At 39.2% G+C, this 26270-nt stretch overlaps 1 protein-coding gene across 3 annotated transcripts in view; it reads right to left on the reverse strand.

The window, feature by feature from the left end:
* Window positions 1-24929, reverse strand: part of SLC4A4 (solute carrier family 4 member 4) — a 237617-nt gene extending 212688 nt beyond the window's left edge. For all 3 annotated transcript variants that reach the window (XM_063458670.1, XM_063458672.1, XM_063458671.1), the window contains exon 1: window positions 24474-24929. The gene's annotated coding sequence lies outside the window, so the exon portion shown is untranslated. The remainder of the gene's footprint in view (window positions 1-24473) is intronic.
* Between the last annotated feature and the right edge of the window lie 1341 nt (window positions 24930-26270).

Raw genomic sequence — 26270 nt, forward strand, 5'->3', positions numbered from 1 at the left:
ATTGTAATTTGCTCAGACCACCACTTCTGATGATGTCAGCAGACAGTCAGTTCAGAGGCAGAGCCAGCAGCTGCAGACTTGAATACAAGTTATATTTTACTATACTTAGGGAGGCAAGAAGGGGCCAGGGTGGTGGTTTTAACATAATAGGGTCAGTAATACATGATTGTGTTCCTGACCCTATGGTGCTCCTTTAAGCAAGAGTATGTGAAGAGTAGTTAGGGTTGCCACCTTTCTTGGAAAAAAATACCAGCCTTAATCATTTGTATAATCACAAGGAGTGACATCAGAGAAAATTCTGTAAAATCACAAACAAACTACTCACAGTTTTATTCTGCTGTATAGATGGATTGCTCCCAGTGTCTCAGTCTCGCAAGTCACCCAGTGTCTCAGTGTCCCTATGTATCACATTGTCAGTTTCCCCATGTCGCCCAGTCCTCTAGTCTCCCAGTGTCTCAGTGTCCCCATTTCTCCCAGTGTCCCAATGTCTCAGTGTGCCCCCATGTCACTAGGATACTGGGGACACTGAGAGACCCGAGGACAAAGATAGACATGGGGACCCTGAGAGACCCAGACACACAGAGAGGACATGGGGACACTGGGATAAATGGGGACATAGTGTCTCCGTGTCCCAATGTCCCTATGTCTCACAGCGTTCCCATGTGTCTCAGCATCCCCATGTGTCCCAGTGTCCCCTAGTGTCCCAGTGTCCCCTAGTGTCTGTGTCCCCTAGTGTCTCAGTGTCCTCTAGTGTCTCAGTGTCCCCATGTGTCCCATAGTGTATGTGTCCCCTAGTGTCTCAGTGTCGCCATGTGTCCCTGCTGCCTTTCCCCCCATCCCTCACTTACCTGAGCTATAGAGCTGCTGTCTGGACTCTGTGCTGTGTTGCTGCTCCCCCACGGATCAGTGAGTAGTAGAGAAAGGCAGGGAGGGATATGCTGTAACTTCCTATCCCTGCCTCTCTCCACACACAGTGACCCCTACTGGCCGGTGCTGGTATTGCAGAGTAATCTCCATTTATTCTGAGAAAAATACCTGCATTTGTATTGCCGGTATTACTGCAATACTGGCATGGCCAGGCAGCCTCAAATACTGGCTGTGCCAGTAAAATACCAGTCAGGTGGCAAACCTAAAAGTAGTGAGTAAAAAAAAAAAAAAAATAATATTTTTTTTTTTTTTTAAATGGGCCTATTCCATGGGCCTGGGCCTGGAGCTGCAGCTCCATCAGCCCCTATGTTAATCCGGCCCTGCCCGCACAGAGACCGGCCAGGACACCTATTTCCCTGGAACTGTTTGGGGCTAGTGGCTTGTGTCTGCCGGTCAAAACTTTACCTTGATGGCATTCCCGTTTCATCAAACCGATCTGAGTGATCTTTGGATATGTTATACACTCAGATTGAGGCTATCCGGGGATGTACTTTTTGTGGGGTTCCTGAGTATGGTGGGGACACTTTTTTGTACCTGAGAGATAATTGGATTATAGGTTTTTCTCACGCAATTATCTCTCAGGCACAGAGGATCCTGGGATTGAAAACCCTGTATTTGTGTGTTGGAAACCCCATGTAAGGGTCGGTGCATAAAAGCAGTGCGTGGCCAAAATAAAATCAGTTGACTCCCACGACTATGTTTCGTCTGGTTACTGGGGGAATGGATGTCTGCTTATTTTAATGGTTCCAGACTGGCTGAGGGAAGGAATTAGCAGAGGTAACCGGTCGGGTTACCTGTGGTCCGCTACATTTCACTTTATAGATGATTTTAGGACCAAAGACATCCAGCCAATATGATACAGACAGTGAAATATCACAAAGAAATAATGCCTGACATTAAAAAGGGGGAATTCTATGACATTAGTGGGTGTAATATTTAAGAGCAAATATTGGCAGATTGAATAGCGCATACAGTGAAATGTAATGTTTAAACTCTGCATGCAGGGAATACTCTATAGTGATAAATAAATTATCGTTATCTCAGAACTACATCCTAGAATACATCACTTATACATCAAAAGATGGCTTTACACACAGTAAAGTAAGAACGAGTTCTTTATAGAACAGTTCCAAGATACAATGTGGTGCTATGTAAAACAGGGCTCATAAGTGTGATTGAGCCTAATATTATAAATTAATTTGCAATAATCTACATCTCTGTGCAAAGACTCATCAAAAGTATGGATCTATGACCCAAAAAGACAACCCTCAGATAGCAGTCTCAGCTTACACATAAGGAATAGGTAGACAGCTAATTGGTTATTATCTGCCATAAACGTATTTTTGTGTTTGTAACTGATAAGTTAACTGTGTGTATAATGTAAAGTGGATCTAACAATGGACCTGATCTTTCAACATAAACTATTTTATACAATAGCAATATTAACACTATTAGCAATGTTAACATCTAAACCTTGCATTATTTCTTTAACTTAGTTAAGTGCGTTTAGGTTTTCTTAATAAAACAAATAAGTAAATATTTTATCCAGTTATCTGGGCACAGACACTTCGTAAGTAGTTGAAGCAAGCATTTAATTTGTATAGAATGGAATATAGGGAGCGAATCAGCTCATCTCTGTATATCCAATATTCTGATATGCTGATGGTGTCATATGACCCCATTAGATTTTTTTAATTTATTTTTTTATCATTATGAGTAAAATATATTTTTAAGTCCAAGTTGGGCACATCCACATTGACAATTTCTTCTATACTGTTAGGTTTATTAAAGTAGGGTGAAATAATATAATAGAAAACAGTTTTTCGATGGAGTAATCCTTTAGGTGTTACAACAGACATCTAATATGCACAGGATTCACATTAGCCAGCCTGAAACTCTTGTTGTGGGCTGGTGAATGATGTGCTAACGACGCTGCTGTTGAAGTAGAGTTTCACCTCTGGCAGCAAGGGCTTAGATCTCTGCATGTGCAGCATTTCATAGTGAAAGGCTGTGCGTATAGACACCAAACACCATGACCACTTCAAATAACTGAAGCTTTCATGGTACGATCAGTAACTACTCTAATCTGTTCATACTATTGTTTTAAACTGTCAGATGACGGTGACACACCCGCAATGGGCTCAATATTACCCAATACTCCTGGATTGTCATAAGCCTAATGATGTGTCCTGGAGGTCTGTAATTAGTGATGATGGTGGAAGACTACATTGTCAATATGGCAGGTATAATATTTATTGAATTACCAGATAGGAAAGTTTAAGAATTGCTGGGTTAATTCATTTTCCGTCCACGAGTGCATCTAAAGTTTAATCTCAAAGTACTAAGCAGTGATTTCTTGGGAGACTTCCATTAAACTGAATGATTTATCTTATCACGAGCTGTGTGCAGAAAGAAAAGTTATGGAGAAATTACAGTATCAGAGCCTGCTATGAACTTTTATCGCTGGAAACTGCCGTTCTGGCTGGGGTAGGAGTGCTTTGATTTTAGATGAAAGCTGTTTATTAAGCCTTATTTAACACACTTGGGGGGGGGGGGGGGGGGGGGAGGGAGGGGGAGTCTCTTAACTTGGTCATGTAATGTTATATAATAATAATAATAATAATAATAATAATAATATTTTTTTATGCTTTATCCCCAGGAACAAAAAAAATAAAAACAATTCTAGGTAATCAAACCTAGGGTCGCGTGATAGGCCACGTCTTGTCTAATATATTTTTTTAAATATTATGCTTTATTGTTGGCAAAGGGAATTGTGGGGGAGCAGTGTAAATGGCCCCAAACATTCCTGATTTTTGTGCAGTCATGATTCTGGGTCCTGTCCATCCAAATTTAGTTCTCTGTTGTCCCAAGATGTCCTCTGGCAGCACAGCGTAAATGCATCATTAGTTGTGCTCGGCTTAGAACGGGAACTAGGACCCTGCAGAAAGCACTTCAGCAGCTCTCGCTGCAAGGTCCTGTAAAGGATTGGCAAGGCAGACCCATTGCCTGCTCCTGTTACGTCATGACTCAAATTTGTTGTAACCTCAGGCTGTCCCAGTTGGTCAAAATCATTTAATGACCCTTATCCCACACGTTTTTGCATGCACAACAGTTGAAACTAATTTATAGAATATAGTCATAAGCATGCTTCAAATGTGACATAAAGACTTGTAATTGGTCAGAGCTTTTGGTCAGCACTCTAGCGGCTTAATGAAAGGATCACTATGTGAGGTGGGCAACCCAGTAGAGAGAGATGCTTTCTGATGATGTCACAAATGTCTGTTGCCCTTTTGACCTACAGATGAACCACACAAAAATCCACAAAAGAGGCATGGGCAACACCTGTAGATAAAGTGGAGTTCTATATAAGCACAGTAAAATCAAATGTAAAAAATCTGAAAACTAAAAACAAGCATACTTGGATAGTTAAGTAACTTAAAGGATCACTATAGGGTCAGGAACACAAACATGTATTCCTGACCCTATAGTTTTAATACCACCATCTAGCCCCCTTGGGCCCCTCATGCCTCCATAAATATAGTACAAATCTTACTGTATTTAAGTTTGAAGCTGTAACTCTGCATGATGTTAGACTCAGAAAAACAAGCAGTGTGCTGACATGATCAGAGGTATCATTATGTGGTAGCCTGATCCAATCACAATGCTTCACCATAGGATTGGCTGAGACTGACAAGGAGGCAGATCAGGGGCAGAGCCAGCATGATTCAAACACAGTCCTGGCCAATCAGCATCTCCTCATAGAGATGAATTGAATCAATGAATCTCTATGAAGAAAGTTCAGTGTCTGCATGCAGAGGGAGGAGATACTGAATGTTTGGATGCATTTTAGGCAGCCATTACCCAGGAAGGATCTCTAACAGCCATCTGAGGAGTGGCCAGTGAAGTTATCACTAGGCTGTAATGTAAACACTGCATTTTCTCTGAAAAGACAGTGTTTACAGCAAAAACCCTGAAGGTAATGATTCTACTCACCAAAACAAATTCAATAAGCTGTAGTTGTTCTGGTGACTTTAAAACTGCTTGCAGTGTCCCTTTATGTATCAATGTCACCTTGTGATAGCAGAAACAGTTCCAAATAACTGTCTTAGAGTAGCAAACATTCCGCTTTTACAATTACAGTATAGCAACAAGTACAATATAAAAAATATAAGTAACATTGCAAAGAGTATTACAGTATCCTCAATTAAAGAGGTATGACACTTTCAAGTGACAGTACCTAGTTTCACTATAGCTGTAAACATTGTTGAAAAACTTACTGGTAGAAGTAGTATAGCAGAAGTAAGTATAAAATGCATTTATCCCTGCAAGTTTTTATCTCCACTGCAATGACATCACCATGATGCACCAGTAATGAGCATCTATTACATATAATGCTCTGGTTGTGCCAGGACAACCACACATACAATGTAAACAAACAAAATCTAAATGATTCTAAACAAAATTTATTTTTATTTTTTAAATAGCATAAACCTTACTTACATCTCAGGTGTGGCAGTTCTATTTAACTCTGATACTACTCTGATACTAAATTACAGATTGTAAATTAGCTGTAAATGATGTTGCAATACTTTGGGCCTACTTACCGGTGTTGAAAGGAAAAGGCCACATTAGAAGCTGATCGATTGAGCTGTCAGGAAACAGTTGCCTAAATTAGATCTTATAGCTCTGATGCTCTGCGTCCTCTAACTGAACTAAATATGCAGCTAAATAGTTAAAGGGCCATTCTAGCTCCTTTGAAAGTGCTTTAAACATGTCTGGAAAAAAATACCGTAATAAACGCGCTAAACTGAAAGCATAGATTAATTGACAAAGAGCTTATTAAGTTGCTTTGCATATGGGTAACTGATTGGGAGCAAGATCAATGTCCTAATGGTTAGAATGGGAAACATTTATAGCAAAGATTATATCAACTGAGGTTGGGTTTGCTCATCTCACTGCACAGACGTTTAGACACAGAAGCCATGTGTATATTACGTAGCAGAGCATTTATCTAATTGGAGCAGCTATTATATTACAGCATGACATGCACGGACGAGTATAAACATTTATTGCCTTGACTACAAACCACAAGAGAGAGTACTTAATTCTAATGCCACGTTGTAATGGAGATGGACAGGTGACGCGACTGTATCATCACATAATTAACTAAAGATCCACATTGTATTTCTAATTATCTACACGCACAGGTGCACACTTGCCATCTTCGCTTTTGGAGCTGGATAGTTGAAGTGCACTTTAGTAATTTGAGGCCACATGCCATAAACTGCCCGATAGTTGGTTACGCTCATAAAGTGAAAACTGCAACAGGTAGAAGATGTAGAAGTCAATGTTAATGGACCGATCAAGAAGACTATGTTGATACATAACAGAATCCTGAGTCAAAATATAGTTCTAGACTCTGTAACCTTTGATGATGATCCACGTAGACTGAGTTCTGAATCCACGCATCATAGAAAACCTCTTTACAACCTATGAAACCATATTGTCATTTTTGTGACAAAGTGAATAAATTCAAGATAAGCACGTCAAGATATGTTTCATCAATCCAGGAGAGAACACAGAGTAGCTGACACTGTATATACATCAGCTAGCTAAAAATAGCGAAAATTGGCCATTTGAATAGGCAACCGCAGAAGGGGCGCAGTGCAAGGATTTTAAAGGTCCGGAGTAAGCTCCCTGATTTTCCCAAATGTTGTTCAGTCTCTTTTTTGCCATGTCTGCGGCCTCTTTCATTTCTCCCTCTGACAGTCTTTCCTTTTTTTTCCAATTCTGAAAAATTCTAACCTGGCTTTGGTGCTCGAATTGTCCAATTCCCTTACAACATCTCCGGCCCTGCCTGTGGAACCACTGATGACAATGAACACCTCTCTCTTAAAACTCCATCCTCAATACTGATAAATTATCCAAAATTAAGCAAAACAGGACCCATTTAGCAGTGGGAAAATAGTTAACAAAAGTAATTAAAGCATTGTGTTTACAGAGTCCTGTGTTGGGTTCTTTCATTTCAACCACGATTAAGAGGCATGGAAAATTTCATAAATAACTGATGTGGTTTTGCATGTCTATTTAAATGAAAAATATACCTATTTTGATAAAAATATTTTTGTAGTAACATTTAGATCTGAAGTTTTAGTGTCATGTACATATGTTTATTTAGTAAAGTTAGAATTCAAAGTGAATTTTAAATTTAAGGCCAGAGTAGCAGAATGACTGTAGGGTTGATTTAGAGAATCTTTCAAATTTGGCTATTTTAACCATAAATTTGAAATTAATTTTGCATTTTCCCTTCAGTGAATAACCCTGTCAGTTTGTTATTACTAAGCACGAATGTACTAACACAATAACCTAAATTTTATCAAAGGTGGCAACGAGTTCACCACTGGTGAGTAATTCCGCAATCTATTTTAGAGTATTTTACGTTTCAAAATCTAGCGATAATCTTTGCATTATCGTGCAGGAACAATGTTTGCTATTGCAAGATTATGACGTGTATAAATAAATGTACTGAAATGATGGGGAAATACTGGAAACAAGATAAGTGTTTCTTTGAAAAGTAAATATATAAGGCAGAAAATATAAATATCCCATATATTATAATTCCTGGTACAGTATATATTTTAAAGTGATACAGTGTGCTATAATCATTATGGTGCTTACAGTAATTCTTTGAGCACTGCAGTTAATTGTAATTCTCCAAACTATATTTCTCCTTCTTCTAAATCAAAACACTGACCTCACCTAAACCTGCTAACTCTAACAAGGTTATACACTAAAATGGGAATTGCCGGGAATTCCAAGCAAATTTAAAAATTAATGGCCAAATAGCCAAACTGCTGTGCTGACTGTTTGACTATTTTGGCCTCAAATTTGAAATTCACTTTGAATTTCCAACAATTATCCCTTCATTATTATTATTATTATTATTATTATTTCCATTTATATAGCGCCAACAGATTCAGTAGGGCGTTACAATATTATAAGAGGTGGAGAATTTAACTATAAATAGGACAATTACAAGAAAACTTTAAGGAACGATAGGGTGAAGTGGACCCTGCTCAAACGAGCTGACAGTCTATAGGTGGATGATCTTGTAATTCTTCCTGAGTTGACTCCCTAACCATAATTCCCTTGATCCTAACACTACCAGATTTATTTGAATATTGCAAAGTAAATTTCAAAATTGAGCTAATCTGAAAGCAAAATAAAAAAATCTCCAGGTCAATTCTGTTTTCAGTTTGGCTATATTCGGTTTCACTTTTAAGGGCTGTGGTAAGGGGATAGTGTCCATATTAGGAGTACTGGGGCCATGGTGGGGGAATAAGGGCTATAGTGGGAAGACAGGGGCTGTAGTGTGGGGAATAGGGGCTATGGTGGGTGGATAGGGGCTATGGTGGGTGGGTAGGTAGTAGCAGTGGTGGGGACACAGGGGCAGTAGTGAGGGGCATAGGGGCTGTGGTGGGAAGTGACTGTGGTGGGGGTAAGAGGTTGTGGTGAGAAATAGGGGCTGTGGTGGGAGGGGATAGGAGCTGTGGTGAAGGGGGGCTTGTGTCGGCAGTGGGAGGGATAGGGTTATAGTGTGGGGGAATAGTGGCTATATTGGGAGGACAGGAGACTGTAATGGACTGGGATTGTAGTGAAGGTAAGTACCAATGTTTACCTTAGGTCTGGGACGGGGGAACCTGATCCATGGTGGGCCAGTGGGAGATGTTACTGGCTGATGTAATTGGGTGCAGACAGTTCCTTGCAGCTGGTGCCAGAGGATTGTATCAAAGCATTGCCAAGGTAACCTACAGCAATGCTGTGATGCAATTGACAATTGAGCGCCATGCCTGCTTGCTTGTCTGGCCCCCTGACAGGAGAATCGTCTGGAGTTTTTCGATTTCCCCATCGGCTGTGCCACTTCTTACTTGCCTGATGCCCTGAGGCAATGGCCTTGGTGGCCTTACAGCAAATACAGACCTGCGTTTCCATTGCTCAGGCAAATTAAGCTGTACTTGTTCTGATGTCTATAGTGTCCCTTTAAATATTATGTTGCATTTCTGGATAATCAAGCAGGTTTGACAATGCATTATGTGTCAATTACAGTGTCATGACTCTATATTTACTCCAGAAGGCTTTGCATCTTTAGTGTGGGATGGAAGCCAACCAACAAACAATAAGTTTTGCAATATTGTTAAACTAAGACTGTTGGAGATCTACAGCACAAAAACTCATGTAATATAATATAGTATAGAATTCCTCTTTTGGAATAAAAGTGTAACTGGTTATTTGTATAATGAGGAAACAAAGTAAGAATCGGTTTTGTAAGCTAGCTACAGCGTCATTCACTGTGTTCGTTTGAACTTACAATGCCTACATTTTCCAAAAGAAACTAAGCGTTTTCTTTCCTTTAAAAGAAGCAAAATCGAAACATACATGCTATTGTACTCCTTGCATGGGAAGCACCATACTTCTCTCTGATGTATACAGCATACCTGGGTCTAAACAGTAACTCAGTATTTATGGTATAACAAGTGCTCGTTGATGTGCGTGTTTACCCCTAAACAGCGAATTGCATGAATTGAATACCAAACTCGAAGTTGGCATTGGTATTTAACAGCTATTTCTCTTAGCACAACATATGTAGAACAGTGACTTCAAACCCTGCCCCCCTCCCCCAGGTTGATGACCTACAGAATGATTTGAATTCAATTCTTTGAATGACCACAGAGTTGTAGTTCATAAACATCTGAGGCTCAGAATCTGAGATACCTCATGTAGAACCTCTCCACCCACCCCGTTCCTGTAATCAATTGGTTCTGTCAGTTTTGGAGTCTTTGCCTATTTTTAATAAGACCCCATAAGGTGGCATGTTGGCTTGAGGTGTGATGTCCGAGCAAGAACAGGAACAGGAGATATACTCACCTGAAGTTCTGCCTTGCAAGCCCCATCAACTTCATTATAGGATCCTTTTCAGCTCCTGGTGCATCACCGCCAATAGTGGCAGTCACCGCTGTACTTTTGTGCTCCAAAATGGTTTCACTAAAAAATGAAGGACAGCACCTACAGACTATTTGTCACCTAGTTTGTATAATGATCTACATAGGATGCCCCTCTTTCAAACTTATGCATTTTGGTCAACAAATATTTAATTCTACATGTGTACATTTCTACAATTCCCACAGCTTCACAGTCCAGTTCTAGCTAATCATAGGTGAGTTTAGGCCTTTACTTTAACATACAGGTGCTCATTACTGACAATAACAAGGTTTTGGGTATACTTCCGCAGCACATCAAATAACACAACCTAATTATGTACTTCATGGTTAAAAAATTATCAATCAATAGAAACCGTCTTCATTTCTGGATCCTGCTTTAAAAAAACATAAACAAAACTATTGTTCCATACATCTGCACAATGAAACAAACTATTGTTTCATATGAAACATAGAATAGGTTGTCTTCATTCTGAACAAGTGGTTCTTTTACCAGGAAAATTAAAAAAAATAAATTGTGCATTCACACACGGTACATCTAAATTATGCAGTGGCCCTGTCATTTTAACCCTGTAATGTAACACATTGCAGTTTTATATAAAGTTAAATGTTTGCATTACAGGGTTAAATGCACATCTAGTGGTTGTAGAGGCCCTTCTTCTTCCAGAACTGAGTGAAATTCAATCCTGGAAACAAATGCTGCAGACAGGGTTCCTCTGCTCCCTTCCCTCACTCCCCCCCTACACTGGCAAGTAAAGGGTTAAATAACTTCACTTACCTGATTCCAATGCCGAAGTCCCTTGGCGCAGGGTCAGGCTCGTCCTCTGCCAACCGATGGAGGGGATCTAATGCGCATGCACGAGGACCGCCGCGCACATTAGGCCTTCTCCCAAGGAAAGCATTGCCTCAGTGCTTTTAGAAGTTGCTGGATACAGTGTGAGGACGTCCAGCATCATACCAGAAATTCAAACTCCATCAAAGGCCAGGAAGCCACTTTAGTAGCTCTCTTAAACTTGCAGACACTGCTTGGCTATTGATATCACATACACCCTGCAGTACTGTTTTAAATATCAGTAACTTTTACTAAAGGTTTAGAAATTGTGATAATTCCAAGATGACAGCCCCCAAAATGAAACACTAATAGATCTTCAAGAAATAATTTCCCCTTAATTAACTGTAACGTGGTAACATGGAAAGCATATTAACCTATTTGTATTATTGTTTTACATTGACTTGTGGAAATACATTTTCTGGTGACAATGTCATGTTGGTCATGACAGGTGCACTTTAAAGACCTCATGTCAAAATGGGATGTCACACTAATTTAGTGACAGCAAGGTTGTTTAGACATAAATAAATAGAACATTTAATGCTGGCACAGAGCCTTGGGAGATTAGATCATGATGATGGCATTAAAGGTCCACTGCTGGACAGGAAATAAAAATCAGCCCTGGAAAACTATTTATACCAACTCTGTAAAGCATTGCTCCAGCCTAGTGTACAGATGTACGGGTGAAATTAAAAAAAATAGAAATTAATTTCTCTATCATGAAGGAAAGCACTTGTAGGATTTCAAAATAAACAAAAGAACTTCCTTGTTTTAAAGTGACAGTCTGAGCACCAAAACACTTCATCTTAACAAAGTATTTACCGCACAGTTTCTGAGAAATGGAACGATTTGCTGTTTGCAATAACCACGTTCCCAGTGGCTGTCAGAGAGACAGCCTCTAGAGGCTCCGGACTGAAAAATATTCAGAAACAGACAGGGTTATTTGCTAAAGTGGTAATTCAAAGCGAATTTTAAATTTAAGGCTGGAGTTGCCGAACTAAAAGCACAGCTGACTTAGAAATTTTTTCCAGTTTGGCTATTTTAGCCTTAAAGGGACACTCCAGGCACCAAGACCACTTCTGCCCATTGGAGTGGTCTGGGTGCCAACTCCCATCACCCTTAACCCTGTAAGTGTAATTATTGCAGTTTGTATAAACTGCAATAATTACCTTGCAGGGTTAAGTCCTCATCTAGTGGCTGTCTACCAGACAGCCACTAGAGGGACTTCCGGGTTCTTAAAGACTTTCTGGTTTCCTATGGGGAGGTCTAATGTGCATGTGAAGCCAGTGCCGGGCATGGGTGGAGCTTGTCCCAGCGCCGATGTCCCTCGGCTCTGGATTCAGGTAAGTGTCTGAAGGGGTTTTAAACCCTTCAGCAACATGGGATGGGGGGCAGGAGGGAGGGGAGAACTTTAGGATGTTCTAGTGCCAGGAAAACGAGTTTGTTTTCCTGGCACTGGAGAGTCCCTTTAAATTTGAAATTCACTTTGAATTCTCACTTTAGTAAATAACTCTGTTAATCTATTTTATATCAGGCACCAGCATGAAAAGTGCGTCTCTGTGACAAAAGGAATCAGGATTGATGATTTCACAAAGAACAGTTGGGGATTTGAAAAGGAGTCTGTCTCACAACATAATTTCAGATACATTTTCTGGTTGTTTTTTATTTGTGTTTACCTAAAAATGGAAGCCACTGATGTACAGTTATAAGCCATATAAACTAAATATATTGTTTTATTTGTGGGTTTTTTTAATTAGAGTTTTCATTTAAGCAGAACTATGCAACAGTAAACTTAGCTTGTTTACAGGCCGTGGCAATGGCAACTGGAGTGATAATAAAAATGTATTTTGTATATAAAAATGTATACTATAATAATTGCTGCCGGCCAGGAGTAGTGGGAGTTTGAGCACGGTGCTTAATTTTTTTGTATTTACAGACCTGTTACACAGCCTGCCACAAATATCTTACAAGAACTCCAACGTTAAAAATGAATATATTTATTTTTCAATTTAGACTCTTTCTTGTAGATTTAGATTCAGGACCCCTTTTAAAAAAAATAAAATAAATAAACACGTTATAAAACCATAAAACTTACTTGTAATACATAGCCGTGATAATTTCATAGCAACAGACCCATATACCTATGATGAGACCATGAACACTAATAAAGGTTGATCCAATCGGATGTTTCTCATAGCTACACATTGAGGACCTACAGTGCTGCACTCCACCAATCCAATATTTCTCAATCCTTCAAAAACAAAATGTCTTAAAGAAACATTCCAATTAAGTGAACTTAAAAAAAAGTAAAATTAGTTAGAATATCCTTTATTACTGTGCCGAGAGAGTCTCTTTGCTGCTTCTTCAGTGAAGTCAGCAATACTTTCCTATGCGAAAGGTCTAATGCGGGCATGGCACTTGCTGCGCATGCGCATTATGTCCCCCATTAGGATGACGTCGGAGGAGGTGGAGCACGACCCAGGGCCGAGAGACCTCATTGCTGAAATCAGCTAAGTGATTATAGGGACATTTAACCCTTTACAACCAGCAGGGACCCGGGGAGGGGGCCACAGGGGCTGTGGAAGACATTAGTGTTAGAAATTCATCTTTGTATTTCTAACTCCTTTAAGGGAACACCCTAATACCTAGGGGGTGTTCTCAGGACAAATATAAACAACTGACTTTTATAAGAAAAGACAATGTTTTAAATTGTCCAAGAAAAGGGTTAGCATCTAGCAACAAAACCACTATATTAAGATGATGTGGTTTTGGTGCTTTGAGTGTCCCTTTAACATGACACGACTTTTCTGTTTTGGCAACAATGGTGCTATGTACTTGTAACAATATTCTCCTTATCATTCTCTGCAGACACTCTGATATAGTTGCATTGCTTTTCTCAGCAAAGCCCTTTTATCCCATTTCACCCGTGTGTTACCCAGATTATCCATTATTTAAAACACTGACAACAAATGTCATGTCTACTGGAAAAGTGTCATCCTAATGCCATCGCAAAAAATGCAGCTATAGCAAGAAAATATTTTAACAAGCTTAACCTCCTAATTTTCTGCTGATGTCTGGGATACTGTACAACAGGAATAGACATCTGTCAGCAGTAATAAGCTTCCAAAAAAACAAATATAAAGTAATCACATAAACAATTATATTCATTTGTAAACCCAGATCTGCAAATTATAGCACAACCTCCTTTGCTGGGTCTTTGAAGTGTTTGTGTGTGTAGTAATATTCTAATGGAGTATGTCAGAGTATAAAATTATATATATCACTATTGTCTATTTATGGTGGTGGCAATATATTCCTGAAACGCACAGGCTGGGGTGTCGAACCTTATTAAATCCATTTTGTTACAACTAGGATCATGGTACGATTTGGGACATCTACGAAAAATGCACATTTCAAGGATACATTTATAAAATAAAGGTGGTTCTACATCAACATGTGGTCAGTTTAAACCTAAATGTATTTTTTTTTGTTTTTTTGTGAGGGGTATGGTAACAAGACCAATTCCCTAGGAATTGAAATAAAACTTTGCAAAAGTATGGTATTAAGCATACATATGGAAAATATCTTTCCATACCTTTGATTCACTGTCTATTTGTTTAGTATATAAAGTGGATTTTTCATTATTTGCTTGCACAACAAACAGAGAATATGCTTTATAATTTCGGATCACCACGGCAAGTAGGAATTGGCCCATGGTACCCAGGGTAAATAATGCAAATTGTGCACAAGTGTATTGCACTATCATTATCACCAAGTGTACTGCATTATCATCATCTAGGAGAGATTCACTACAGTGACAGGAAGTTTATTTATATTGATGCTTATTTTAATGAGCAGAGTTGAAATGTGTTTAATAAATAACTTTCAAAAGTAAAGACTAGAGAAAGCATGCCTTGTGCCTTATATATTGGTATATATGGATATTGTGTCGGGCAGTCTGGGCAATTCATTTCTGGTTAGAGTATTGAATAGATAGTGATTAGAGAGCATTGACATTGTATGCTGGATGTTATGGGTACACATAACGGGCAATATGGGCAATAAAAGTGCCAGGTAGTCTCAGCTTTTTCGCTGGAATTTTATCTTGGAAGGAGCCATGGAGACTCAGGTGTGGGTGTAAGAATGGCCCACTGAATTGGATATCTATCACAATTTCAAATATACCTTTATTTACATGCCCTGATTAGGGAATAATGGCAATCTGCCAGGCCATATGTCACATTCACACCATTGAGAGTTGGCCCAGGGCCTCCTTCTGATTTACCTGGGGATCTGTGGAGACCTTGCTGCCACCTTCTCCGTTATCCAATGAGGGGACCTTAGGCACATGTGAGCCAAACACTGAGAGCGCATTAGGCCTTCCCCATAGGAAAGCAATGAATCAATGCTTTCCTATGGGGATTTCACTGAGGCTGGATGTCCTCATGCAGAGTGTGAGGATGTCCAGTTTCGTTTAAGGGGATCAGAGTCTGGTAAATTCATGAAAGCGCATCTAGTTGCTGTCCAGACCAGGTCGCTAATGTGGGGAATATAATCCCTGCGCTAGAGAGCTCGTAGTAAGTTCAAGGCGTCATTATGGAGGTAAGCCGCAAGTTAGGACTACCTGTATAGCATTCTTCAATAAAGTTATTTTATGGTTCTTGCTGGATAGCGCATGCTTGTCTAGCAACCCCAGGAGTCACAACATGGGAGTCAGTGCTGAGATGCACAAGTGCGGGACCACAAAGGCACAAAGCAACAGGGTATTTAAACGCTGAAGCAAAAGGTAGAAGAGAGGTCCTGAGGAAGTCCAAAGACTGAAGGGACAAAACAGCAAGGTCCCCACCAGGCAACTCATTTGCGCAGTACGACCGGCTATATACATTGTAACTGGATTCAGGATGTTATAGAGAAGGTAAAAAGAGCAGTGGGATAACGCCCAAGTGGCATTGCTTTATTTGCACAACTCCTTGCATTTGTGCAATCATTCTTGTGAGTGTGTTATTTGTTTTCTAATTTCTTTTGTAATAAATGTACTTACTACACTATGATTAGTTCTCTTATTTCTTCCCATCTATAAGAACATCTTTGTCTAAGTGGATCAGTATCAAAGTGGGATTAAATTTAGATTTAAAGTGGCTCTGCCATACTGTGCCATACAATGCAAAGATTCTTTAAAGTAACATGCCACTTTGTGTACAGCTGCCTGTAGGTGAAACTAAATTTAGATATACTAACCTGAAGCGCTCTCTTGTGGGAGCTGCCATGTTCTTTCTTCGGCCCTTGGCACTTCAGACACCAAGAGCCAGCATCACTGCCATATTCTCATGCATGCCCGAGAGTACAACACAGAGGTCTACGGATGAATCCACGAGACTGCAGGGTCATCCACAGAACAACTCAAATGATGCATACCACCCAACTCCAGGTCCTGAGTACTGGTGGGAGGGAGGTTTAGGGGCAGACTAGTGAAACAATCGCGTCACTAGCTGTGTCCCAAAGAGATGGACCCTTCTGGAAAGAGGAGAGGCCTCTCTGAATTAATGACAGGTCAGCTTGACATGAATGCACACCAGGCTGCCTTTTCACCACTGAGGGCAGGATATGCAGTGCTGCCTGCATGGTCCTTGTGTCCTGAACATTGCGCAATCATGTCTAATGATGTGTTCCCGCTATGATTGTTCCCAAAAATGGGACACCAGGGATCAAAGGTGACCTGAAAATCGGAACTGTCCCGCCAAAATCAGGACAGTTGGGAGGCATTCGTGATGTGTACGGGACTTGCTGGCGCTATATAAATAATAAAATAATAATAATAAGTGATATGTTGTCACTAGTGATGGTTGGAGGAATTGACAAAATCTGGCACCTTTTGTCACCTTTGACTTTGCTCATAAGACAAAGCATTCCCTACTTTAAATGTCCTTTATCGTTTGATTGCATTGGAATTTCAATGAAGTGCCAATACAGTCAACATGAGTATTTCATAAAGATCTTATCTATATGAAAGACTCATAAAAAAACAGAGTTGACCTAGGTGTTTTAAGCAAGCCAGTGTATGGCCTATTCATGCTCTGCAGAATGGTGTGTACAGAGCTAAGTGCACTGTTAAAACTATGCAATAAGAAATATATCATTATAAGCCAAAGGTGAGATACGAGTTATATATTTGCAAACATTTGTGTTCATTTAAGTTCGTCACAAAGCTCACTAAATTCTGCAAACTGGAGTGAACTGACAACCAAATTGCTACATTTTGAGATAAATTTTGAGAGAAATTTTGTTTTTGTCTATAAACACTACAGCTGATTTCTCTGAGATTTTGGTTTTTGCAAGCCAGCACTTTTGGTCTAAATGTTGAAATTGAGTTTTTAGTTCACTACATTTGTGTTTTTATTGGGACTGAACACAGCTATCATTTTTTATAGTTATAATAAAGGCTAAGTACTCTGAGGTCATGATCATAGTTATACTCTGTGGTTCTAATAATCGCAGCAACTACACACTGGGGTTCTAATTGGACTACAATCAAACACTGTAGTTCGAATCACTGCTACACTATGTGGTTATAATTGGGCCACATACACTATTTGTAGTTCTATTCACTATGACAAGCTACGTGGATCTAATCATAGCTACACCCTTTGTGACTGTAATCAGCATTATACGTTGTGGTTCTAATCATAGCTACACTCGTGCTGAGTTCAGTCACACCTGTACTGTGTGGTTCTGCAATCTCATCATGTGCACAATTCACACATACTGTACAATACATTATGTATTGTACAGTATTTAAAAATGTGTACACTGGCCTGCACTTGGCCGCAGTACATTCACTATAAAAATGGCTATATGGAGCCAGTTCCCACAAACAACTGTGTACATTTCAGAAAGACCAATCTGATCCATACAAGCATATAGCCTTGAAATCTATCCAGAAAAAACAACACTCACAGCATCTTCTATGTCATTCATAGTAACCAACTAAATAAGGAAAGACTTGTTAGGCATTCACAGCGGCAGGCTCAGGGCACTGTGATCATGTATTCCTTAGAGACACAGGTACAGAAAGCACCATATGGTTTTTAAAGTAATTGATCGGGACTGTTCAGCTCCCATGCTTCCCATTCAAATCTCAGCTGTGATTTTGTGCAGTGATACCTGTCGGCCTGCCTTCTACGAGATATAACTAGATCAAGCACTTGAACTAAATCTATACCCACTCGTAATGAGGCTCAGTGACCTCCAGAAAGGTGGCCTTTCCTCACAGCACTTTAAACATACTGGCAACATAACAGACGAGCGTCTAATTTTGTTTCAATACTTTTTTAGCAATAGATTATTTTTTTCTATTATATTGCCTGGCAAACAGAAATAGAGACTGTCAAAGCGAGAAAGGGACTGGCAGATGGAGAAACAAGATAAGCTAAAAGATGGGGGAAAGGGATACTGAAGAAATATGAAGCAGACATGGCGAATACATGGGGGTAAAATAGATTTTTACGAAGGGCAGAAAAAAATCCTTGCCCTAGCAGAGTCACACACAGCAGCTTGTGATCACATTCCACCCCTAACAATAAAGGGTTAACTAAATAGTGTCCTTGTGACAACGCATAAACTGTGTACATAACTTTGTATATTTCATTGGAACAAAGAGGCAAAATTATGCATCCAGGGTTATTCACCCTGCCATTCAAGTAAGCTCTGTGGGGTATTAAAAGTGAAGTTAAAATATGAGGCCAAAATAGTGAAAGTGGAAAAATTCTCCAAGTGCACAATGCTTCCAGTTCAGCTACTTTGGCCTTAAATTTGAAATTCATTCTGAATTCACCTTGAATTCTTGACATTTCTAACTTTAGCTAATAACCCTGATAAGAGTTAGAAATAGTGCCATACCTCACTGGACCTGCACGCAACGATCAATACAACTTTAAAACAAACCAATCTAGTGCTTGCATTTGACATGAATGACAAGTGAATATTTGCATGAACACACACATTTACTTTTTATTTACTGGATTTAACCATTCGAGTGCCAACAGATTATTTTGCAATTTGAAGCTAGATCGTTTATAATGGTGGACTTCAAGCCTCATAAACACCGAAACTCCTTGCACAGGTTATGGTATGGTGCAATGAAGACTCCTGTCTCAAGTTATTCTTGATTATTACTTAAATAAAAAAGTAGGATGACTTACATAAAAAAGCAGACTTCAGAGACTTATAAACATTTCCCGAACTCCAAGATAGCATTATTTCCCCAATACATGTAATTAGGGTTACGGATATGGCATACATCTTCTGACCTGCTAGAGATTTACTATTTGCATCTGCTGTCTTTAATTCGATCCCTCTCCTATTACTGACATGCCGGAGCAGGGCCGAATTTACATGTCAGGGGGCTTGTAGGTACAGAATGTTAAGGCGCCCCCTGATTTTAAAATCATCTAAAAACATATTCATATTTGACAACTGCATGCATGTATTATATTGTGTTTGAATCTGTGAGTATAGTGAGTGTATGTAGCTGTGTAAATGCACGCAAATTAAAGATAACGTTAGAAGTGGTTAGGCTAAAGGAGGTTTTAACGTTAGAGAGGGCGGGCGTAACATCAGAGTTAGATTACGTAGTCTGTTTAGTGATAAGAAGAGTAACAGCTTGAGAGGGGTTAACATTGTAGTATAAGAGCAGTTTAGGATTAGAGTGGGGTTAAATTTTGCATTTAGATACATGTAGTGCTTTAGGATTATTGAGTTTAGGGTTAGAGATTGGTTTGATTGTAGTATTGGGGCACAAGAGGTATTTAGCTTTTAAAAGGAGTTAGACATGAGATTAAGATAAAGGGTTTAATGTCAGGTTCTGGCTTTGCGTGATGGCATTTAAAGGGTTATTTGTAAAGTCCTCACCCTCCTATTTCTTTTGTAGAGCAATCAGCCGATTACCGAGTGGTTACACAGTGTGCATCACTTGGAGCTCCCCCTGCTCATTCTTCAAGGCATTCCTTGTGTGACAGTATGTTAGTGGGTGGATGGTTGGACACTCAGGCTCACATAGAAACACTAGAGGAGCTGGGACCTCGCTTAGTTTTACACCCTCTATAATTGTTCTTGCAGGTCTGCTATTACAGCTTACCGAAATACAGAGGATACTGACCAAGGCTCCTTGTACTTATCTCTCCCCACCAGCCTATTTAAGCTCAAAATGGCACATTGTAAGTGCTGAAAACAGGCGCCCCCTAGTGGACAAGCGCCTGTTGGCAGGTGACTACTCTGCCTAAAAGGAAATCAGGCCCTGACTGGGAGAAGTGGGGATACATAATCACATAGTCCATTCATCCCCATCCTTTCTCCAGCATATTCATTTTGAGAGAGACTAAATTAATGTTGACAGCTGTAAATTACAGATGTTGCCCCAAAGTGTAACTCTAGCCAGTTTTGTGCAGGCTAGGACATGTCCCAGTTCTGCGCTGAGATTAGTTGGAGATAAGAGCACTGCATGGTGTATCTCGAATGCATTAAGTAAAGTCTCATAGGTACTTGTATATTTGTACGTATCGCCTACATATCAAACATCAGATTAAAAGCCTAAAATAAGAACAGAAACCCCATTCTCAGAGCATCATCATCACTCTGGGGTTTATTCACTAAACAGTGAATAAAAGTGCATTTTAAACTTTCAATTTGCCACAGTAAAAAAGGCATTTTTTTTAACGTTTAAATATCAACCCCAATTTGTTTGAACTTAACTACTGCTGCTACACATTCATTGAAAGCAGAAATGTTAATGATTATGAAAAAGACATTTCTGAACAGCCAGTTGCTTTTACCATTTCTGGTATCAAAGCAGGTGATGAGCCACGTAGTCTGTATTTCTAATTCCGCTGTATGGCGTTTAATCAGAAATTCAGTTTATATTAGCAAAAGTACCCTTTTCATGTACTATACACCTAATAAACTTTATTCTTCACTTGTAACAATCATGAATGTTACACATAAGACATACAGGGCTATTCCACTAACTAAAGACTAAAGTAAGCATTCTAGGAATTCCACATTTAATGTCAAAATAGCTAAACTGGAAAAACAATCTACCAGAGTTATTCACTCTAGTGACAATTCAAACTGAATTTCAAATTTTAGATCAAAATTTTTGCACTGGAAGCATAGCTGACATTTTTTTCTAGTTCAGCTATTTTGCCCTAAATTTGAAATTCACTTTGAATTCCCTTTAAATTCTCACTTCAGTAAATAAGTTAGAATGTAGACAAACATTCTAAGTAGGAAACATTCTCCAACTCACTATAGTCACTATTGCTATTTTATCCTAAATTTAGCAATTCAGTTTTTCAATACATAACAATTTGATTAAACCTTTATGTGTAGCATTGCAATGTGGTAAAAGATTGAAGAGAATATTCATAAGGAAATCTATTCGCAATTCTGATAATTAAAAGCTAAAGAATTATTTTTTTGTTAAAGTTTTTAAAAAGTTTTTTACGTTTTCAGCTTTTAGGGTTTATTCACTAAATAGTGTGTAGTGGTATGAACAGATTTGGGGGGGAAAATCTCTTATTTAGATATTTTGCCCCATATTCTACACATCATGTTTCTCTATCTAGCCCTACTTGCCGTTTAGCAAATAAACCACTTGGATTTTTTCCCCGCTAAAATGGAAATTGTGGAGAAATAATTGCAAGCCAAAATTGTAAAAAAAATAAGTTTGAGAACTTTTACATATGGGCTACTTTTGGGCCATTTCTGACCCTGAATTTGTAATTGCCGTGATCATTTTCCACAACTTACAGTTTAGTGAATAAATGACTTTAGTAAACTTACTGCTTCTGTGGTGAGAATTGTAGACCAGCAGAAACGGAAATTAATCGGGGGGGACTTGGCCCAGCACTGGATTCCAGGTATTTTTAAGCTATATAAAACATTATCTGGCCAAAACAAATGGCGGTGGGTGGCTACAAAGATATGCAAAAGACAATTAAAGTAATAATTTTGAAAGTATAAAATCTAGCTGAAGCAACCCTTATATAAAATATATAACCCGATTGTTTACATTACTATTATACAGATACTAAATTATTACTTATACACATTTTTACAGCACATAGCTTAGTCACTTGTCATAGATGTTGTCATGTTTGTTATGACCAACAATTGTTAAGTATTTTATTGCATCTTCTTGCACATTTTTCCCAGGAACAAGCAATTGTATTTCACAATTGCTAGTTTAGTATTGACTTTGATATCCTTGCCAATAGAACAAGACTGATTTATGGAATTGTACAGCACCCCCGAAATTCTGATTGGGTTATTCACTAACATTTTAATTGATGGCAATTAAAAGTGAATTTCAGGGTTTTGGGCCAAAACAGCCAAACTCAAAGCATAGTTGACTTGGAGAATTTTCCAAATTCAGCTATCTTGGACTAAAATTTGAAGTTCACTTTAAATCTCTGACAATTCACACTTTATTTGGTAAACCTATGTTTGATTTTGCTTCAGAAATCACACTACACTTACAGTGTTTTCTTACAAATGTAAACTGAGCATAAAAATCCATCACGAAGAAAAAGACGTAGGTTACATGGATTGCGTTCGGTATGTGACAACTGAAAATATATGAGGGTTATTTGTCATGACAGGAGTTCTCACGCTAAGCTAGTTATCAATAAATAAAAAAACACCTTCTCTTACTGTAGCTAGTCACCATGGGGTATATGCACAAATCAGTGAGTAATGGCAAATTTACAACCAACTTGCAAAATTTGGAACAATGCGTTGAGTTGGAAATATTAATAAACTCTGCTGGTTTAATTTTACTTTTACCAACTGGTTGTCAACTGCCTACAGCTATTTGGTGAACAGACCCCTTTATATCAGGCAGTTGCCCATATTCCACAACTTTAAACATTCTTCATACAATAACTATATACACCCTTAAAGATATGCTCTAAATTTCAAGAATGTGACATACTGTTTTACCTGACTCCCACTACTATGAGACAGTCATCTCCATATTCCAGCAAATCTCCCCTAAAATCACATGATCGCCTTTGCTTTACTCTCTTCTAACACCCCATACCTTCTGTTAGGTCATTAGAGCAGACCCTTTCTGTATCAATATGTACCTTCACAGTACCTTTTTAGCTCTATTAGTATTATTATTATATGTAATGTTTCGATGTATGCCATCTTATGTGTAAACCTAGTCAGCTAGACAGTGGTGTGATCAAAAAATAATTTAAATGTAAAAGTCAGTAAGTAAATAAATAAAGGTTTAATAAAAGTGACTGGTAGCGTGTTATTGGTACTTTACATAAATTAAATTGCATGGTAAGAAATTGAATAATCTCATGTATAGCAAATATGAAAACTTACAACTATCACTACGTTTCACACTTTACAAATAAAGATTTGATAAGTGTTCTACACTACTGCCAGTGATGTGACCATAAAATGTTAGATCACAACCAAATAAAAATAAAGGTATTATTGTCATGAACTGAAACAGCCACTAAGAGTAAACTGAACGGTGTCAATCTTCTTGTAATGTATGTAGTAAATACGTGAGCATCCAGGTCAATGTGAAAAACTTTCAAAGACCATTTGTTATTTTATATAACTTGGGTACCAAAATTCCTACTAACTTTATAAGTAGATGCATTTCGGGGGTGGGGGGATCATCTACAATAAAATAAGTAACCTGTAGCTAAGAAAGGTTTTATGCTGAATAGCCATGGGGCACCCAGTTTTTAGTCCTGCAGTTCTTTATGGACTACAACTCACACAATTCTCTGCCAGCCACTGGCTATTGTTGAGTGTACACAAACCACATTTCTGGTTGGCAGGTATTTGTAGATATGTGCAATTGTAGGCCAGGAAGAACAAGTGGAAAAAAAGTTTGGACAAGTTTGCCTGAGGCTAATGGGATTATGAGCTGTAGTCTTGAAACACAAATTGCGTGTTGCAGATCAGCGGTAATATATAAATTGCAAACATGGAGCAATGAATTGTCCAGGTATGTTCTTCCACTAAGCACCAGCATAGCCCTCCTTTTATGTTCTGCATGTTCTTGACCTCTGAGTGGCCCTTTATAGAATGACCCCCGAGCTGGAGCCACACTTTGACGCATGTGATCTTTGTGAAAAGGGTTCTGCTTTATATGTTCTCTGTACAGACATAATACAGCCTTTTATTACAAGAAGTGAGTTAGCAGTCTTATGGAGGAGAGCACATGATCCAGGGGCTGTGTTAAAGCTTATACACTAATGTATATAGTCTCTGACTCAGGCACTTATCTCATCTGTCTTAGTAGCAAAGTGTTTCAATTAACCCAAGTCCTTTGACGTCTCCCACCTGGCACCAAAGATTAAGCTGGCATTGCCCATATATTGAAAAATACTGTCTTTATTTCTACACCAGTGAGGGCAGTGGGAAGACAGCACTGGGCTCTCCTGGGTATACTCCTGACACCATGCATCTGATCTCATCAACTCCACATGGCCAAGGCAGGACTGCTGGCACTGCCAGGGGGAAGGGCTGCAAGGTGCCGGGGCATCCATGCCATCCTCACAGTGCCAGCTCAGCATTGCAGCAGGGTTAAAGCAAGCAACACCCCATTTTAAGGAGTTCACATTCACTTCCACCAAACACTATTTTTAGCCTATGACACAGAGCAGGTTACGTGTTACTACGAATACTAGACTTACCTGACTTATGTAGGAAGGGGTCCCCAGGCTCAGTAGAAAGTCACCAGGATTCTACAGGTGAGTTCTCTGCTCACATTAAGTTTTGCTCCAAGACAAACAAAAGGGGCGCAGAAGGCAAATCAATGAAGCAATGTAACAGAAGGTACAGTAGTTGTGGTTTTACAAATTTAGTTCCAAGGAGTTATGAACCATAGCCCCCACTCCAAAAAAAAAAAAAAAATTAAAGAAAGACTTGGCCAGCTGCTGCCTGCAAGACCCAGTTGGTATGAGGAGTCCCCACTCCTTGTCTTTCACTACTTTCTCTGCCTGCTGCTGTCAATGACTCTGGCTGAAAATGCTATCAAGACACATAGATCAAGTGTGACTGTGCAGGCAGAGGGCTGGATTTCAGTCTCTGAAGGGGGGGAGAGCATGAGGGACTGAAGCAAAGCCCTGAGAAAGCTGGGTGTACAGCTGTGCAAGTTCTACTAATGCTCTACTGAATTCACATTTAATAGTGAATAGGTCCACCTCCCCTCTACTAACCACTCCTTTCTTCTGTGACCAGCCCAGGCAGGGAGGTGGTAAGGGAGGGATAAAAAAAAATAAAATAAACACAGCTCCTGTAGAGTTCAGCAGCCTCTCACTTTCCTTCCCTGCAGATTAAGCTCTTAATTCATATTTATTTGGATTCTTTAATTAAGTTTGTTACAGCAAGCTGCCCCCTAACACCTTCCTGCTCACCCCTTCCTCCCTTCCCCTCCTTGTAGAGTGAATTCCTGTCTTTATATGGATATAGTTATGGCTATAGATATATAGATAAGGAGCTCCTATAACCTGTATTATGTGGTGTTCCCCCTCCTCCAGGCTGGCTAGCATTTATTAACCATGAATTATTTAGTAAGGATGCCGGGAGGGATGCAGGGGGTGGGGTAGCACTGGGTGCTGGTAACTTAAGTTCATACATAAATTGGCATGAGCTGTCACCTGTTTGTGAGGTCACAGGTTTGTCTATTTACATTTCAGTAGAAATGTGACAAGATTATGTACTTCGATGTGTGTTTGTTTAAATAAAAGTTTCTACAGTGGAGTTCTTCATTCCGTGGAATATAAAATCACCAGACTGGGCACCATGTGACTTTGGACAAGTGTACTTTTTTTTTGTGATGCCACATGCCATGCATTTTATCACGTTTTATGTTCACATTGCCCCTTTAACTCTGTGCTTGCCCTTGGAAAAAAGGTGATTACTTACTAACTAGGGTGAAACAGCATGAGGGTCAGAAAGTTAAGTTTAGATGGTGTTTTATGGTTCTGTTCAGTTTTCTTTTTTGGAGAGGGTTCATTAGGTATTTTTACTCTATTGTGTTTATGAAATTATAATAGATCAAGACAAAAATAACAGTCATATAATTATACAGAGGTTATATGTGGCTATAAATAACACAGAAATGAAAAGATGAAGAGGAAAAATTGTAATTTAAAGGGGCAGTCAAAACACCATAACCACTACATGCTGAGGCTTTGGGTGCCATACCCCATTTACGGGTCAAGCCATTTTCAAGCAGTTTGACCTACACTTTGGTTCCCTAAGGCAGGTGCAAGCCTTAGACACCTCCCTCCCCCTCACACACAAACGCACATTTCCACATTAGCATTTTCAGTATTTTTTTTTTATTTAAGCCTAGCTAGGGTTAGGATTACAGGGTTATAAACTAAAGTGAGAATTAAAGTGAATTCAAATGTAAGGCCAAAGTAGCTGAACTGGAAGCATAGCTGAATTATAGCATTTTTTCAGTTGGCTACTTTGACCTTAAA

The sequence above is a fragment of the Pelobates fuscus genome, chromosome 6, assembly GCF_036172605.1.
Source record: "Pelobates fuscus isolate aPelFus1 chromosome 6, aPelFus1.pri, whole genome shotgun sequence".
Lineage (NCBI taxonomy): Eukaryota > Metazoa > Chordata > Amphibia > Anura > Pelobatidae > Pelobates > Pelobates fuscus.